A 19,067-nucleotide genomic window follows, 5' to 3' on the forward strand; every position below is an offset into this window, starting at 1 on the left:
CACATTTATTAAGTTCTTAAATCTGTTATTCTTCACGACTTCCTACATTGATGTCATCTGTCTTAAGGTAAATGCTTAGAAGATGAGAAATTCTCATTTCCCCTCAGAATTCAATTCAAACGTGTGTGTAACAGTGGCACATGAATTTGATCCTTAAAGTGTTTCATAATGTACATTTGACAAAATACTCCTTACACAGAACTAAACCAAAACCCAGATACCAAACCAAAATATGTCAGATTTTGTTAATACTGAACAGAAAATGATTTACAGTTCTGACTTCTCTCACCCACTATCCATCATTTGCTAAGTTCCCACCAACATCCAGGCACAGCTTCACAGTTATACTGATGTGTGATGTACTATAATTTCATGCTCTTGTTTATATAGCTTTCTCTGGACTAAAATCATGGTTATCAGGGCGCCTGCATGGCTCAGTTGGTTAAGTGTCCAACTTCAGCTCAGGTCATGATCTCACGGTTCGTGAATTCAAGCCCTGCATTGGGCTCTGTGCTGGCAGTTCAGAGCCTGGAGCCTGCTTCGGATTCTGTGTCTCCCATTCTCTCTGCCCCTTCCCCACTCACGCTCTGGCTCTGTCTCTCTCTCTCTCTCAAAAATAAATAAACATTACGATTTTTTAAATTAAATCATGGTTCTAAGTGAAATGCCATCAAAAAAGACAAAACCAGTGATGAAAAACACTTACTGCCAATAAATATTTGTTTATGAGTGAATGAATAAATGAAAGCTGCAGCTTTACTGTTTGTTTACAACTCTAAAGTTAATGAATCTCCTTGAGCTTGTTTCCATACCCGTAAAATGAAAGTACAATTCCCACTTCATCAGATTTTTGTATTAAAGGAAATGGTCCATATGAAGTCCTGGCCCATAGATATTCAATAGATGTTCAATAATGATCTGTCTCTACATCAGATATCATCCAATAATATCAAAGGAATCATATTTAACTTAGTCCAAATATTTTTATAAGGCTACATCTGACTGTTAGGAAGTTCATTCATAAAAAAAAAAAAAAAAAAAAAAAAAAGTCCCAACTAAGGAACTGGACAGTTTCCCAATTTCCATAACTATCAACACCACACCTGGCACTGATCCCTCACCCCCGACTCCATTCCATATTATTTTCTAGTTTGAGAAAAGGGTCCTGTTATGCTAAGTGAGATAAGTCAGAGAAAGACAAATACTGTATAATCTCACTCATACATAGACTCCAAAAGAAACAAACAAATCAAACTCATAGATACAGAGAACAGATCGGTGGTTGCCAGAGGCAGGGTGGGGAGTGGGCAAAATAGGTGAAGGGGGTCAAAGGTACAAATTTGCAGTTATAAAATAAATAAATCACAGGATGTGCCATACAGCATGGTGACTACAGTTAATAATACTGCATTGTATGTTTGAAAAGGGCTGAGAGTAGATCTTAAAAGTTCTCATCAGAAGAAAAGAAAATTTGTAACTATGTGTGATGATGGATGTTAACTAGACTTATCATAGTGATCATTCTGCCATAAACTCAGACATCAAATCATTATATTGTATATCTGAAACTAATATAAAGTTATATGGCAATTGCATCTCAATTAAAAAAAAAAGATAACGAAAATGGGCTTTTCTCTCTGCCTCTTAAATTCATTGGTTGATGTGCACTTTTTGTAAGGAAACCCACCAATTCTCTAAATAAAATCCAACCCCGATCCTGCAAGGTTACAGTAAAAGAAGCATCCCATTTAGTGAAGGGAAGCTGGATGGACTCTTTTTCTCTGGAATCCTGGACATTCACTCGCTGACTCATTCAAAAATATCTGTTGAGTGCCACATTGTGCCAAGCACCGTGCTGAGGATACAGCAGGGAAAAAACTAAGTTCCCACCTCACTGAGTTGTGGCCCTGATAAGATATCCAACTGCAAAATAGGATATCCAGGGCAATGAGGAGGCATGTGTAGGGTTACTAGAGCATATGGAACAAACAAACTCAAGCCAGGCCTGGAGAATCAGGGGGACATCACAGCGACACTGAAATCTAGTGAATGGGATAGATAGCCAGACATTGATGGAGAAGAACAGTGTCAGCAGAGGAAAGGCAAGTGCAAAGCCTAGCGTGGAAAAGGCTTTGGGACTCTGGAGATCAAGCAAGTTACATGGAGGGATCTAAATTGTCCACTGCGTTTTCTCCCCTTGCTGGTTCCTTCTGTTAACTCAAAGCCTCCAGCTCCCTTTTGTTTAAGTATCTCACCCTACCAGGAGCTATGCTACTGGAAATTTGAAACAGTATTTTATGTGTCCCTACTTGGGACAGAGCTAAGGAGAGCAGCACCACACAGCTGGCCCCACAGTGGCAGCGTAGCTGAGGAGACACTCAGAGAGGCAGGTGAATGGACGTGGGCAGATTCAGGGTCAGAGGCTCGGCTAAACCCTCCCCGTGCACTTTCTCCTCCAGCACTGGATGTGGAAGATGTGGCTTAGCCTTCTTGAGGAGGCCAGAGAGTTTCCTTACACCTTCCTCACCTGACGGCACTGATTTGGCCTCATCAAAAGTTATGAGCGAGCTGGTACAGGAGTGTAGACGGTGGCTGAACTGCCAAGAGAGGACAGATGAGAACATCCCTGACCTCATCCGGCACCCACATTTCCAAAAAAACATTAATGCCATGCCTAGAAGTGGAAAACTAAAGCCAAGGTTGAATTCTTCTTTGCATTTAGTGTTTACCTCTGGTGGGTCTCCATCCTAAACAACACGAAACAAACAAAAACATCTGTCTCCTTTGAAGAGTGTATATAATGGCATAATGATGCTTAGTTCATTCTCCTGTTCTTACTCTCTCCAGTTCTTACTTACAAAGTAGATGAAGGCCTATATGTGGCAAAGATAACATGTAATATGTCACTAACTAAATGTATTTGTCCTAATTTTTATCCACACATTGTACTCAATTGAAATTACACACTTTCGGCACGCCCAGGTGGCTCAGTCAGTTAAGTGTCCGACTCTTGACTTTGGCCCAGGTCATCATCTCATGTTTCATGAGTTGAAGCTTCGCATCAGGCTCTGCAGTGTTAGGGCTTGGGATTCTCTGTCTCCCTCTCTGCCACTCCCCTGCTCTCTCTCTCAAAATATAAATAAAATGAACATTGAAATTACACACTTTCAAGTTATAAAATAATTAGGTGATGATTGGGAGAGAGACAAGAGAGAGACACGGAATACAAATGTTCACCCATGAGCTTGTACTCATGGTGAAAACTTAAGTATTAGTTTGTTGCTAATTATCCCAAAACATACTTTCAGGGAAAATAATGCTGAGAAAATAGTAAGGATTGTGGTGACCCTTACCCTGAATAGTGCTGCTTTCACTTTGCTGCATTTAATCCACACAATAAAAGAATTTATTAACATTACCCTCCAGGTAGGAGTAGCTTTAAAAGATAATTCAAGTCAGTTCTTACACAATAGCTCCCCAGAGAACAGCAACGAATCCTACAAAGTAACATAGGAAGAAAGACACTTGTCTGCTGCCCCCATGTTGGGAGAAGTAGATTAGCTCCCTGCCGTGGAAACCTGTAAAAACCTTTCTCTGAAGGCTCTTCCTCAAATCAGAAGGTCAATGACCCACACACAGTTTCAGGTTTGGCACTACGGACATCTTCACCACTGTACTTGCTTATGATTTGGGAGCCTCAAGGCTAAGGGTGAAATACAGACTCCAGACCAATGTCTCATTCAACATATTCATTTGGAATGCACTTATAATTAGGTAGTTATAGGAAAACTCATTCTTCTACTGTAAATTATACTTTGCTTAAAAAAAAATGGCTTCCTGCTCTCCCAACGTGGCACTTTGCAGTCACTACAGGTCACTTCTAAATGCAAATATTATCCTAAGCAAATAACCAGCTATCCCTTCCTCATGCGAGGTGGTACTTTTCAAGTTCCATTTTATTTCTGGATGCCTTCTTCTGAATTACTTTGCGTGTGTGTGTGTGTGTGTGTGTGTGTGTGTGTGTGTGTTATTTCTGTTCAACATTTCTTTGGACAAACTGTGTAAACCAGTTGATTTTCACCAAATATTGTACTGATGGAGCCAGGTAGTCTACGAGGGAACACAATTCAAGCTATTAACACACACAACACAATTTATGTAAGAAAATGTTCTTAGCTTCCTGATTGCATCGCTGTTTTCATTTTAAAAACTATTCTTAGAAGCATAACAAATTTTGCTTTTCAAGTAAGAACATCTGGCTTTAAGTTCTATACAAATACACTAAGATTATTTAAACTCACCCTTCTTTAAAGCAGATCATCCTATTTATCATAAGATTCTTAAAATTATATAGCTTTGCTTTTGTTTGTCATAAAAAAGCTTTCTTTGGAATAAAACCAATTTTATCCAAACATGTAGAATTATTTTCAAGATACATTCATCTGGTCAATTTGATAGATTAAGACTCTCTTCAAATAGTAATCCTTTAAGTTATTTTAGGAAAACTAATAAAACAATAAAAGCTTAAAATGTGAATTACATAAGCTTTATGTAATTTAAATCCTTCATGGATTTTATTTTGCTATTTTATTGCAGGAAAAACATATAACTATCTTGAGAAAATAACAAAGCTAAGACAATTTTTCTCAGTATGCCATAAGAAAGCTCAGGAAATGTTTCAAACTGAACATTCTTCTTGTCCGTATTAAAAATAGAATATTTCTCCAAATGTTATTAATAATTTAACTTAGAGTAGAATCATAAATATGCATGAATGGAAGATCACTTGCTCAGAAAGACTTTGGACTACCCTTTTCTATAAAGATGAGCAGCTTGCCAATTTTCAGGTTATCTCGAGGCACCTCTATGCCAGAAGCTCTGAGGAAGACGAAGAAAAGGCTTCAATGGTATCTTCCCTGATCTCTTGGGCTGTGCTGGCTGCCCCTCAGTCTATGTTCCCACAGCACTCTGCCCATGCCCAACACATAGCATGTGCCATTATCACCTATGCACAAGTCAGTTTCCCACACATACGTTTCCAAGCAATTTGAGTGATCCTTGGTTTTTTTTTTATTTGGGAAAACAGCATAGAAAGGTTAAATAACTGGTTTAAAGTCTCGAAAGTAGTAAGTGAAAAAGCTAGAATTCAATTTAGAGCTATCTGATGCCAAAGTCCCTCACTCCCCATTATACTTCGCTTCTGCTCAATACCTAGCATGGTACCTGCCAATGCTGGTGTTCAAAAGATGTCCGTGTATTGAGTAAACGTATGATTATATCGCATTCTGTGTTAGAGAGAACAAGAGTGAATAAGATCGCCATCCCCTGTCCCCCCAGCCTCCACTTCAGCCCCATCGTCATGGGGTTTCCAGGCCAGGGTAGGAAGTAATGAACATACAACACGTTGTGGAGAAGTGGTATCTAGGTGAAGATTGAAAAAGAAATAGGATTTAACAACTTTAAAAAGAAAGGCAGAGTAAGAGGAAGGAAGGGAAGATAAGATGCTTGAGGCAGAAGAAACGGCATATGTAACATGGAAGAGGCAAGAAATGGAACGTCTTGTTAAAATAAGCAAAGTTGAGGGGCGCCTCGGTGGCTCTGCCCGTTAAGCGTGGACTTCTGCTCAGGTCATGATCTCGCGATTTGTGAGTTCGAGCCCCATGTGGGGCTTCATGCCTCTGGTGCGGAGCCTGCTGGGGATTCTCTCTCCCTCCCTCGCTTTCTTCCCCTCCCCCACTCTCTCTCGTTCTCAAAATAAATAAACTTTTAAAAAAGTTTAAAATAAACAAAACTGAGTAGGCCCAGAGCTGGAGGGGGAGAGGGGAGTAGCAAGTGATGAGGCAGCAGAGGGGGGCAAGAGTCCGTCAAGAGTCTCCATGGCACTGCACCAGAAACTTCAAGGCTGCTAAGAAACTAGATCCTAATTGTTCTCACCACAAAAAAAGGAAATGACAATTACCAGATGTGATAGCTCATGATGCTGCGGCGGCTCTGCTGCAATAGATAAATGTATCAAATCAACATATCGTATTCCCTGAACTCATTCAGTGTGATATGTCAACTCTATCTCAATTTTTTAAATGAGAGAGAGCAAGAAAGCATGCTGAGAAGTTTGGGTACGATCCTAAGAGTACAAGCAAACGGTTTTAAGCAGAGGAGCAGCAAAGATTTTGTGTTTGAGAAAAGCCACTCTGCCACAATTGGAAGAAAGGGCAATGGAGGGATGTGACTGCTGCGAGGCTGGGAAGCCAAGGAGACAGGCATTAATCAAGGCAAGAGACGAGGAAGACTGTATAACTTCTTCCTGGCATATAATTTTAAATAGGTCACTTTTAAATTTTTTTCGTAGTTGCACATTTTTTAAGTGTGAATAAAACACTGCTTCCTTCACAGGGTTGTTTTTAAGATTCAATACGTAGGGACAGAGCTGATCGCATGAGATGGGACAGAGTGCTGGTGAAGGGCACAGACTCTGGAGTAAGACAGTCTGGGTGTTATCCTGGCTCCTCTACTTCCTCTCTGTGACTCAGTTTCTTCCTCTGAAACCTCTCTGTGACTCAGTTTCTTAACACATAAAATAGACAAAATAGAGATAATCATAGAAGGTGACTCATCGTGTTTCTTGAGAGGACTTAATGGAACAATGCCTGTTTTATTTATTGCCTTCTCCAGCATCTAGAACTCCGCCTGGTAAGGAGAAAATGCTTACTGATACTAGTAATTATTTGAAAACTATAAAGGACTACACCATTGTAAGGTGTCACTGTAACTGTAAAATATACTTGCCCAAAATTTTCCTGCCACCAAACTATATTTTTAAAAATCTACAGCCTCGGGGCACCTGAGTGGCTCAGTCAGTGAAGCATCCGACTTCAGCTCAGGTCATGAGCTCACAGTTCGTGAGTTCAAGCGCCATGTTGGGCTCTGTGCTCACAGCTCAGAGCCTAGAACCTGCTTCAGATTCTGTGTCTCCCTCTCTCTCTGCCCCTCCCCTGCTCTCACTCTGTCTCTTTCTCTCTCTCAAAAATAAATAAACGTTAAAAAAAAATCCACAGCCTCTACATAAACCACACAATTATGTTCTTTTAAACATAAAAGTTCGTTTACATTCTTCTCTTTTGCTTCTTTCTTATGTTTTCCAGAATGTGCTTTACTCCTTCAAACAAAACTTCTTCTGTTGAATGAGTTGGTACACCTTAACTTCAGGCTGGCTAGCACTCAAGTGCCCTCTAAAATCACCTAAACCCGCTCTGCATGTGCAGAGGTGCTGTTCCACTGGAACACCTTGGATGTAGCTTGAACACCTTTAAAAGCCATATTAGCTCAGCAAATGAGCCCTGCTAAAAGTTACAAGTAATTACAAAAAAAGACGGTTCCCTTGTGTTCAGAACATGTTTTTATATTGAAAGAAATGGTTTCATCCTCATGGACCTAAGGGACACTCGGGTCCCACTCTCTTCCCCACACTGCTCTTCTCCCCATTTCTGGTAAAGGAAGGTCTGCTTCTCAAATTGTCAGCAACAGGTGTAGAGTTTCAACTAGCAAGACTAGAATCCACTGAACAATTTACCACATACTATGAGAGCACACTCTTCATTTTGAATAAAACTATTTCATTAATCATTTGATCCGATAAACAGAATGTGTTTGCCATGTAGCCTACACCCTTACAGGAATCTAGATACCCATGAGAAAACCACTCTAAGCACATCACAAGGTTTCCATTGTGTATTATAAAGAGTTAGAATTCAAGTGGCCATACCCCCACCCCGAAAGAGGAGAAAACTGGTTTCCATCTTCATTCAACAGAGAATGAGGAGGGGAAGTGCATTCATTGATCAAGGCTGTTCTTGGCCAATGATTTAGCCATGTATATGGCACTGATTTATCAGCTGTGTAGAACGTCAAGTGTAGTCTACCTGATGGACTATGAGTTCCACAGAATGAGATAAACCAAGTAAAACAAGGAATCAAGAGAAGTTGGAATGCAAGGAGTAAAAAGAGGAGGAGAGAAAGGGGAAGGAAGAGAGAAAGGGGGAAAAGGAACAAAGGAAGGGAAGAGGAAAGGATGAAAGAAAAAAACTTGACCAAAAAATCCATTTTTAAGTAAACAAGAACTGATAGCACTTCTCTTATGCTACTAAAAAACAAACAAACAAAAACTTCCTTTCCGATAATGTCTTTTATTTTAATAATTTCTCTCCTCAGAGGAAATAAGGGGGGGGGGGCAATATTCCCTCTAGAGAAGAGAAAGAGACCACCTCTTAGATACAATGAGCTAGGTTTTGATCTTAAGTAATACTGGGATCAAGATCCCATGAGATAATATTGAAATAGTCATTTCCTTATTTCCTTGAACATTGGAAAGACTGTAGAATGTCCTACATTCACCATTCTCTCTGGTCCTGGATTCATCTACCAGTGTCACCAGGAAATTACCTTTGACATCCCCTGAAACCAGGCTTTCTACAGAATTGTTGTCCTTTAAGCCTCAGATCCTATGGCATCCTCAAAAACTCCAACACATACACCTGCATGGGTGTGCACACACTCACACACACACGAGATGACAGCACCATAAATGAAAAGAAAATTAATTTTGAACAAGATTTCCCCACTCTCTAAACGAATCCCAGGTTTTCTGTGAGGCCTTTAAAATATCTTCTAATAAATTACTCCACCTTCCATTATGGGAAAGGAACAAATACAAAGACAAATATGGTCCCCTCCCTCTTTTTTTTTTTTTTTTTTTTGGTTTGTTTTTTTTTAGTAACTGCACGTATAAAACCTCTGCCTCCTAAATCAAGTAGTACTGAGATTCTATTTCGGCACCCTCTGGGATGACAAGTTTCCAAATGTGTAATAAAAATAAATCTCCATTAATAGCTGGACCTTTAGCAGCTGAGAGAGTCACTGGTCCCTTTCGTTTACTCACTCAGCTCAGTGTGATTTCTACTTTAGGCACAGCTGTGAATAGGGCCTTTAATAATGAGGCTGCATTAAAAAGGGATCAGTTCATAGCTCTGGGTTTCAAAGATTATTTTTTTTGACCCTTTATAAATTGAAGTTGTTCTTCTGAGTGAATTGTTCATACATTTCAAAACTGACCCATTAAGATCTCTATTTTTTTTTAATTAATTCTTTTTTTTTTTTTCAACGTTTATTTATTTTTGGGACAGAGAGAGACAGAGCATGAACGGGGGGGGGGGGGGGCAGAGAGAGAGGGAGACACAGAAACAGAAGCAGGCTCCAGGCTCTGAGTCATCAGCCCAGAACCTGACATGGGGCTCGAACCCACGGACCGCGAGATCGTGACCTGAGCTGAAGTCGGACGCTTAACCGACTGCGCCACCCAGGCGCCCCTTAATTAATTCTTTTAAAAGCTTTGTATAGTTGACAGACAAAACTACTTCAGGAAGAGGGACAACAGGTTCACAGTCCTGAGATTATGGATAGCCCATTAATACTGAGTCTGTATTTACAGAACTCAGCAATATGAAGGGTACCAGGTGAGCATACACCCTAAATGAACTATGGCATAAAACAATTCAATAAAGACCAGCCTACCATAGTAGACCAGACCACCACAGTATTTCACAGCTTCTTCAAAAAGCATTGCGACACTGCTATTTTTGATGTTTTCTTTATCAAGATTTCATTTGTACACTGAAAGACTCAGAAGCAAAAAGAATCATCAAATTAAGTTCATTTTTAGTCTTTCATACAGATGGCATCAAGTCACTGAACCTGACCATGGATATAAGAGTGCCTAATAGATTCCAACCAGCCTCACTCACCTTACTTTCTAGTATTCAGTCTCATAATCTGGCTGCTTTCCATACTTCCCCAGAACCACCACACCCTCCATGATGAGCTTGCTCATACAGTCATGCACTTAGCTGCTCTAGACATATTTGTGACAAAACGAGTATCAGAAAGGTCAGTTGCTGCTCTGTGATTTCACCAGTTGGATGTAAATTCTTGTGATACATAAATGAATCCATTCCCACAATGTCTCCTGAAGAAACTTGTCCTAATCCTATAATCAGAGTTAATGTGTTTTTTTTTTTTCCTCTATGTACTCGTAGCACTTTGTAACTATTATTGACTTTATATTATTTTCTCTTGAGTCTCCTTCCACTCCAACTAATAGCTCCTTGAGTATCAGAAACCATATACATATATCTAGGGGAATCATCAGAGTATATTACAGTGACTCTCAAAATGTGGTCCCTGGACCACCAGCATCAGCATCCCTGGAAACTTGTTAGAAATGCAAATTTTCAGGCCCCACATCAGATCTATTGAGTCAGAAACTCTAGGGATGGGTCCCAGTAACCTACGTTTTTAACAAGTCCTTGATGTGATTCTGATGCAGGCTCAAGTTTGAGAACCTCCGCTATATTTAAACAACTATGGGTTTGGGAAGCAGATAATCTAAGGTTTTGTTTGTTTTTTTTAATTCCTACTGTACCATGATGATATTAAGTAAATGATTTGACATCTCTGAGTTGCCCCTCCTCATCTATGAAATGGAAAGAACATTAAACAATGCATGACAAATAATGTCTGTCTTTATTTTTGTACTGCTGTCTTTGTATTTTGTATCATCAACCCCAGGTATCTAGTCAACACTGAAAATACTTTGTTCTCACATTTATTTACCTAACTGAACCAAATGAACTGAATGAAATGAAAAGAATAGGCACGACCAATGGGAACCAAATCATGTGTCTGCAAGCAACACCACTGATAGATACAGGCAATGGGTGAAGAGGAAAGTCACGTAACATGCCAATGGGGAAATATTCTAGGTCAATAATCCTTACTGCTTTATCTCATAGTGACTCTCCTGTTATCTCAAACTCCTGACATATCTTTGCCACAATAAGAATTCCATTCTTTATTAGACATAAAGGACTAAAGTTTAGACATCAATATCCCAAATCCCTAAACAGTCACTGCAAATACTTACAGTATCCACATAAACTTTATACTATAGAAGTTGTTTGTTAAATAACTCCTTTCAGTCAGAAATAGGTAACTATCCACCCATATTGTATTCTGGGATTTAGAGAAGGTCTTAGGGAGTTATCTGAATCCTTTATATCTGGGGAAACCAATAAAGCTTATTCATGACAGGTGAAAATATTGTGAGGGAGAGTTACTTTTTAAAGGAATAGTCTTTTCAGGGGCACCTGGATGGCTCAGTCAGTTAAGCATCTGATTTTGGCTCAGGTTATGAACTCGTGGTTCATGAGTTCAAGCCCCGCATCAGGTTGGAGCCTGCTTCGGATTCTGTGTCCCCCCACCCCCCCGGTTCCTCCCCTGCTTGAACTCTGTCTCTCTCTCTCTCTCAAAAATAAAGAATAAAAAATAAAAAAAAAAAAAAGAAAAGGAATATTCTTTTCAATAAATGGTGCTGGGACATTGGATATCCAGATGCAAAAGTAGGAAGTTGGACCCCTACCTCACACCGTATACAAAAATTACCTCAAAATGGATCAAAGAGCTAAGTATAAGCATTAAAACTGTAAAACTCTTAGAAGAAAACATATATGTAAATCTTTGTGACCTTGAATTAGGCAATGGCTTCTTAGATATAACACCAAGAACACAAGAAACAAAAGAAAAAATAGATAAGTTGAATTACATCAAAATTAAAGGCATTTGTGCTTCAGAGAATGCCACGAGGAGAGTGCAAAGACAATCCACAGAATAGGAGAAAACTTTTCAAATCATATGTCTGATAAGAGACTTGATTCCAGAATATATAAAGAACTCTTACAATTCAACAATAAAGACAATAGCCCAATCAAAAATGGGCAAAAGAGGGGCGCCTGGGTGGCGCAGTCGGTTAAGCGTCCGACTTCAGCCAGGTCACGATCTCGCGGTCCGTGAGTTCGAGCCCCGCATCGGGCTCTGGGCTGATGGCTCAGAGCCTGGAGCCTGTTTCCGATTATGTGTCTCCCTCTCTCTCTGCCCCTCCCCCGTTCATGCTCTGTCTCTCTCTGTCCCAAAAATAAATAAAAACGTGGAAAAAAAATTTAAAAAAAAATGGGCAAAAGATTTGAAAGGATATTTCTCCAAAGAAGATATACATATAGCCAATAAGCACATAAAAAGATACTCAATTTCATTAGCCATTAGAGACATATATATCAAAACAACAATTAAATACTACTTTACACTCGGATGGTGGCCATAACTTAAATGACAGAAAATAACAAGTTCAAGAGGATGTGGGAAAATTAGAACCTTGGTACACTGGTGGTAGAAATATAAAATGGTGCAGCCACTTTGTAAAACAGTCTGGCAGTTCCTTAAAATGTTTAAGAGTTACAATATGACCCAAAAAATTCATATGCCCAAATGAAAACATATGTCCCTACAAAAACTTGTACCCAAATGTTCATAGCAGCCTTACTCATAATAGTCAAGAAATGGAAACAACCCAAATGTCTATCAACTGGTGAATGGATACGTAAACAGTGGAAAAATCCATATAATGGAATATTACTCAGTAATAAAAAGTAAGTACTAATACATGCTATAATATGGATGAATCCTGAAAACATTATGCTAAATGAAAGAAGCCAGTCACAAAGGAACACATATAATAAGGTGCCATTTATAGGAAGTATCCAGAATAGACAAATCTACAAAGACAAAAAAGAAGTAGATTGCCTAGGGTTGGTGGGGGACTGTGGAGAGGAAATGGGGAAATGGAGAGTGACTGCTGATCAGCATAGGGTTTCTTTTCAGGGGGATGAAAATTTTCTAAAATTGGTTATGATGGAGGCTGCACAGGTCCGTGAATATACTAAAAGCCACCGAATTTTATCCCTTCACTATGTGACTTGTTTGGTGTGTGAAGTCTATCTCAATAAATCTGTAATAAAAATGATAACAGCAAGGATTTTTAGCCATTAAAATAAAAGAGGCAAGTTTTAGGATAAAGATTGAGAACAGTATAACTCTGAAATCTCAAGAAAAAAACTATGAAGTCAGTTCAATTATACACTCCTTGTTATAATGTATCAAAAGAAATACAAAGAAGAAAATGAGACCAAAAAAATGAATTATAAAGTGTTTCTGACTTCCTCTTTTTATGTTATTAGCAAACCAGAAAACAAATATCAGTAGCATATGTCATAACTTAAATTCTGTTTAACAATGAAATCAACTGTCACATTTAATGGTAGTGGCAGGATTTGAGAGCAGGGGCTCCAGTGAAGGTCTATTCCCAACCCCCTAATTTTACAAAAATAGACTTCTTTAACATTTTTCATTTCATTTCACACTGCTTCCCCATCAGTATGCAAACATTACTTTTTATTTAATGAAATTCTAATAAACTGTCTTCTGGAACATATGTTTCATGGCCTGAAGAATGCAGATTTTTTTTTATCTTAAATTTCTTACACTGTCTTCTTTTCACACTTAATTGACTTGAACCTTTGCTGTGATGGTTTCCTTTGTAATGTAAACAAATCATAAATCATCCACCATTCAAACTTTTCCTTTTAATAATTTGTCTAGATACTTATACAGAGCTATGAAAGAATCAAGTAGTCATCTAAATACATTTTTAAATTTTTTTTAATGTTAATTTATTTTTGAGAGAGAGAGACAGAGTGCGAGCAGGAAGGGACAGAGACAGGGAGACACAGAACTGGAAGCCAGATCCAGGCTCTGTGCTGTCAGCACAGAGCCCGACGCAGGGCTCAAACTCAGGAACTATGAGATCACAACCTGAGCCAAAGTCAGATGTTTAACCAATGGAGCCACCCAGGAGCCCCTAAATAATCTTCATGATCACCATTATTGTTAGGTGTTTCCCAGAGCTGACTTTTTAAATCTGAGCTCAAATTTGGTCTGTCTTCTCTTCACTTCAGGACCAAATATTTCCTAATGTTTGGTTATTTCAAAACCTGAAAAGGGGAGGAAAAGTCTTGCATTTTACATTACAGATTTCAAAACAGTAATAAGAAAGAAAGAAAGAAAGAAAGAAAGAAAGAAAGAAAGAAAGAAAGAAAGAAAGAAAGAAAGAGAAAGAGAGAGAGAGGAAGGAAGAAAGGAAGGAAGGAAGGAAGGAAGGAAGGAAGGAAGGAAGGAAGGGAGGGAGAGAAGGAGGGAGGGAAGAAGGAAGTTTACAAATATTTTTAAAGACATGGGTAGTTTTCTCCTTTCAATTATATACTTTTCAATATTCAATATTGAATATATATTTCAATATTCAATATTCAATATATATTTTTCAATTTGCCAAATTTCTGAGCTTTTAATATTGACTCTTTCCTGTTCAGTGGAAAGTATATCTTCCTGTGATATACTTGAAAGTTTGTATTTTAATTCACATGGTGCCATGCAATAGGCCAGAATCATTTGAAGTACAAACCTCCTCCAAGAGTGAATTACATATCACGAACAAACTGTAACTATGACAATAGTAAATGTACCACAAATGGGGCCAGTCTTTTACAAAATTCATTCAAAGATTGAACCTGAAGAGGTAAGTTAACATCTAAGTTAAATAGTGAGTAAATCAGGCTGAAAATGTTTGCCATTATTATCACTGGCACATTCTCGTTTTCTACCACTAATAGATTGGAACAAAACGTAATGACATCCTGGTCTATAAAAAATTACTAAATCTTTATTAAATATATCTTGCAGATGAAAATGAAGTTATAGTCTTCTCAAGAAGAACTAATACAAAAAAAATAATCTGTAGATTTATCGCCTTTCTTTACCTATCTTTTCCTCCTCAAATTATCTGACTCTTACTTCAACAGTTGCCGGGCCAGCCTCCCCTACCCCACCCCTACTTTTAATACATCTAGCTTAACATTAAAATAACAAATTTTACAAACATACCACTTTTCATAGATTTGCCCTTATGCTTAAAAGCTCACAAGAGCCCTTGTTACCCACCATCATATCTAAACTCCTCTGTCCAGCTTTCAGCATCCCACACCAATCTTCAAAAATATTTCATGTTCCCCCAAACATGGGCCCTCCTCCACTCAAGTAGGCATTCCATATCTCATCAAAACAGGAAATATGGGAGGAGAACAAGGTTTGGGGAATAAAAACAATCCCTATTATTCATTAAATGTACATTGTGTGCCATGAACTATGTAAAGCACTTCACATGCACTATCTCATTTTATCCCCACATAAACCTTATGTGATAGGTTTTCTTTTTATTCTATTTTATTTGTTTTTAATTTACATCCAAGTTAGCATATAGTGCAACAATGATTTACCATTTAGCCCATCCCCCCTCCCACAACCCCCCCCAGTCACCCTCTGTTCTCCATATTTAAGAGTCTCTTATGTTTTGTCCCCCTCTCTGTTTTTATGTTATTTTTGCTTCCCTTCCCTTGCGTTCATCTGTTCTGTGTTTTAAAGTCCTCATAATACCCTCTAGTTCCGTGCACAGAGTTGCGAATGGCAGGATTTCATTCTTTTTGATGGCTAAGTAATACTCCATTGTGTGTGTGTGTGTGTGTGTGTGTGTGTGTGTGTGTGTGTATACCACATCTTCTTTATCCATTCAAATGTGATAGGTTTTCTAATCTTACAGAATGAAAATTGAGCCATAGAGAGATTCAACATCTTCTTCAAGGTCTCTAAACTACTAAATGGCAGAGCTGGCAACCTATGTGTGTCTTATTCCAATGCTCAAATTCTTGCCTGTATGTTGAGTTTCCCTTATAGTAAAGGTGTCGACGAAGTAGATGAATATGCAAACCTGAAGTTAAAGGGGAGAAACTAGAGCTATGTGTTGCAGGCATTGGCTTGTACTTAACTGTACCTATCTCTATGAAGGAGCTTGTCCAAAGAGAAGCTGTGTAACGAGAAGAGAAGAAACCAAGAACAGAACTCTGGGCAATGCCACTACTGAAAGAGTAGACAGAGGAGGATACCTCAAAAAGACTGAGAAGAAGGGCACCTGGGTGGCTCAGTCAGTTAAGTGTCTGACTCTTTATCTCGGCTCAGGTCACGATCTCACGGTTCATGGGATCAAGCCGTGCATTAGGTTCTGCACTGACAGTGCGGAGCCTGCTTGGGATTCTGTCTCTCCCTCTCTCTGCCTCTCTCTCTCTCTCTCTCTCTTTCTCTCAAAATAAATAAATACACTTCAAAAAATAAAATAAATAAAAGATTGAGAAGATAAAAGGAGAACCAGGGGACTTACCCAGCACAACTCAAAGAAGAGGAGCTACAAGTCACAATAAAGGAATGTGATCAACTGTATAAAGCAAAAATAAATAAATAAGGTTAAGTATAACAAAGACTGAAAACTGTTCAGTGGAAGTTGTAGTTGAGAGCCAAGGTGACTCAGAACTTATCACCCAAACCAGGAAGTTTTGAGAGCAAAGCGAGGCTCTGTTAACAAATACTCAAGGACCACAGATCGAGGACCACAGATTATGGCTCCAGTGAAAGCCAGGACCCAAGGTCACCCTAGGAAGAGATCATGAGTGCCCTTCATGAGAACAGTTTCAATAGCGTGATGCCATGGAAACCACACTGCTGTGAGTTTGGAATGAGTGCAATGAAGAGGCAGAGAGAGATTAATCTTTCAAGAAGCTTGGTTTGATGGATGAATAAGAAAAGGTTCATGTTTGAGGGGAAACGACCCTCCACTCACTCCTTATTCCTTGGTCTGGCTCTTTCCTCTCGGTTCTACTAAACCTGCTCCCCGACATGTCACAGTGACTTCCAGCTGGTCCAGGAAGCCAGTGACCTTCACTGAGACCTCTGTTTCATAAACTTCCACAACAGCACCTGGCATTGCCCTAGCCCCCCGGCCCTTGAAACTTCCTCTTCCCATGATTTCTATGGCACTGAATTTTATCAATTGTCTCCACTTCTCTGACTACTTCTCTGTTCCATCTACCACCTCTAATCTTTAAAATGTCAATATAATCCTAAGGCTCTCCCCTGAGACACCTCCTTTCCTTGGTCTATTCTCTCTCCCTCAGCGGTCTCATCCATAAGCACCACTTTCACCTGCACCAGCCATGCCAATGATTCCCCAAACTCTTCCTCTGTCCTCAAACTCTCTCCTGAGAGTTTTCATTTCAAACTAATGACCACACACCTCTCTCCTGGTGGTTGGTCCACAACACCTCACTAAACCTGTCAAAAGCACACATTCCCTTTTTCTTAAACTAGCAGCCCATACGTTTTCTACTTAAGGACATCATAATATGACTAAAGCCTGTCTGTTAAGATTTTGCTGCCTTTGCATGTGCGGTAAGCGCCGGACACAAAGTATGCTGTTGTTATTCTCCAAACATGAATTACCTTGGAACCCATTCTTAGAGAGCTTGGGGTTACAATTCGGGGGGAAAGGGTTATAATTTACATGAGTGTTATTGCTTCTTCTAGAATCCTCTCTTCATCTAAGCTTGCTAAGATCCAGGCCAATCAGGCACCACTTCTTCCTCAGAGACTTCTTGGAATCCTTATTGAATATATCTTCCTCCATTCTTTAATCTCAAACTTCACTTTGCATTTCTATTAAAGTACTTGCCATATTCTGTTTTGATTATCATATATATGCACCTTATCCCCTCCTACCATATTGGAAGCTTCTTAAAAATTGGGTATATCTCGGGGCACCTGGGTGGCTCAGTTGGTTAAGCGTCTGACTTCGGCTCAGGTCATGATCTCACGGTCCGTAAGTTCGAGCCCCGCATCGGGCTCTGTGCTGACAGCTCAGAGCCTGGAGCCTGCTTCCGATTCTGAGTCTCCCTCTCTCTCTGACCCTCCCCCGTTCATGCTCTGTCTCTCTCTGTCTCAAAACTAAATAAACATTAAAAAAATTTTTTTTTTAAATTGGGTATATCTCTTTATACACAACAGACACTTATTATTTAGAATGGATACTTATTTAGAAAATACATGCATTTCACATCTTTTCACTTCTTACTTGAAAATCCATTCTTTTTATCACCCTGAAACACAAAAGAAAAACTGACAACTATTCCTGTTCCAATATGTTGAACATCTTCAATAATCATTATTTTTACAATATATCTCTAACCATATGGTTTGTGGAGATACAATGGGAGAGAACAGTTTATCAAGTGGATTCATTTTTGGACACATCAAGATTAATATGATCATGTAAAGGTGTATATTTAGACAAATAAATTTGTATAACATAAGCAAGCTCAAAAATAAAGCTTTTAATTCCTAGTGTCAAAGCCTAGATGAATTAATAAAATTGGCTATAATATGCAGTAATTTGAGGTAGAATTTCTTAGTCACGGATTAGTTAAAACAACTAATTCCTGCAAAACCTATTTTTAACACCTCAGCGTACGTCACCCGATATTCTTTGTCTAACAGAACTGTACCTTTAAATACGGCTTAATGCCAGATGGTCTCCTCAATAAAAAAACAGCAGGAGGCAACATATTAATGTTACTCAACAAGCAAGTCTTCAGACACTCAACCAATGAAATTAGTCTTCAGTGGCTAAGCCATTCTGTCACCATGGCAACACCTACTTCAGAAAAAAATATTGGATCTTCCAGTGAAAATGAGCACCCATCTTAAAACTCCAGTATGTTCCAAGCTATGATGATCAGGTTACTTTAGCTAAAGTAATTGACTAGATCTTTTCACTCATCTCACATCAGGTCCACCTATGAAGAGTCATTTGCCCTTCCATTTTGAAATGTTTATCTATACTGTTTCTAACTCTCTTGATTTCCTAGATAAACACGCTCCATTTAAAGGTGTGTGTATGTGTGTGTGCATACACTGGTAGGCTAAGTCCCAAATATAATGACAAATGTCTTAGAAAATTTTCACTGGTACATACTCTTAGGAGTCTGTTGCTAATATTATATCTGATTAAAGAGATTAATCAAGGAAATAAATAATGTACAAACGACCAGAATGGTATTATTACCAGCCTCTAAGCTATCTAATATGAATAAAATTGCATAACTTACATTACATAAGTTAAATCTTATTTTTAATTCAACTCCATTTTTAAGTTGAAATGATAATTTGCCCAAGGGCAGATAACCTCGTTT

The 19,067-nt window shown here is 38.8% G+C and overlaps 1 protein-coding gene across 1 annotated transcript in view; it reads right to left on the reverse strand.

Annotated features, from left to right (window-relative positions):
- Positions 1-19,067, reverse strand: part of CPE (carboxypeptidase E) — a 119,202-nt gene that overhangs the window by 78,687 nt on the left and 21,448 nt on the right. The gene's annotated exons all lie outside the window — the stretch shown is intronic.

The sequence above is a fragment of the Leopardus geoffroyi genome, chromosome B1 (assembly GCF_018350155.1).
Source record: "Leopardus geoffroyi isolate Oge1 chromosome B1, O.geoffroyi_Oge1_pat1.0, whole genome shotgun sequence".
Classification (NCBI taxonomy): domain Eukaryota; kingdom Metazoa; phylum Chordata; class Mammalia; order Carnivora; family Felidae; genus Leopardus; species Leopardus geoffroyi.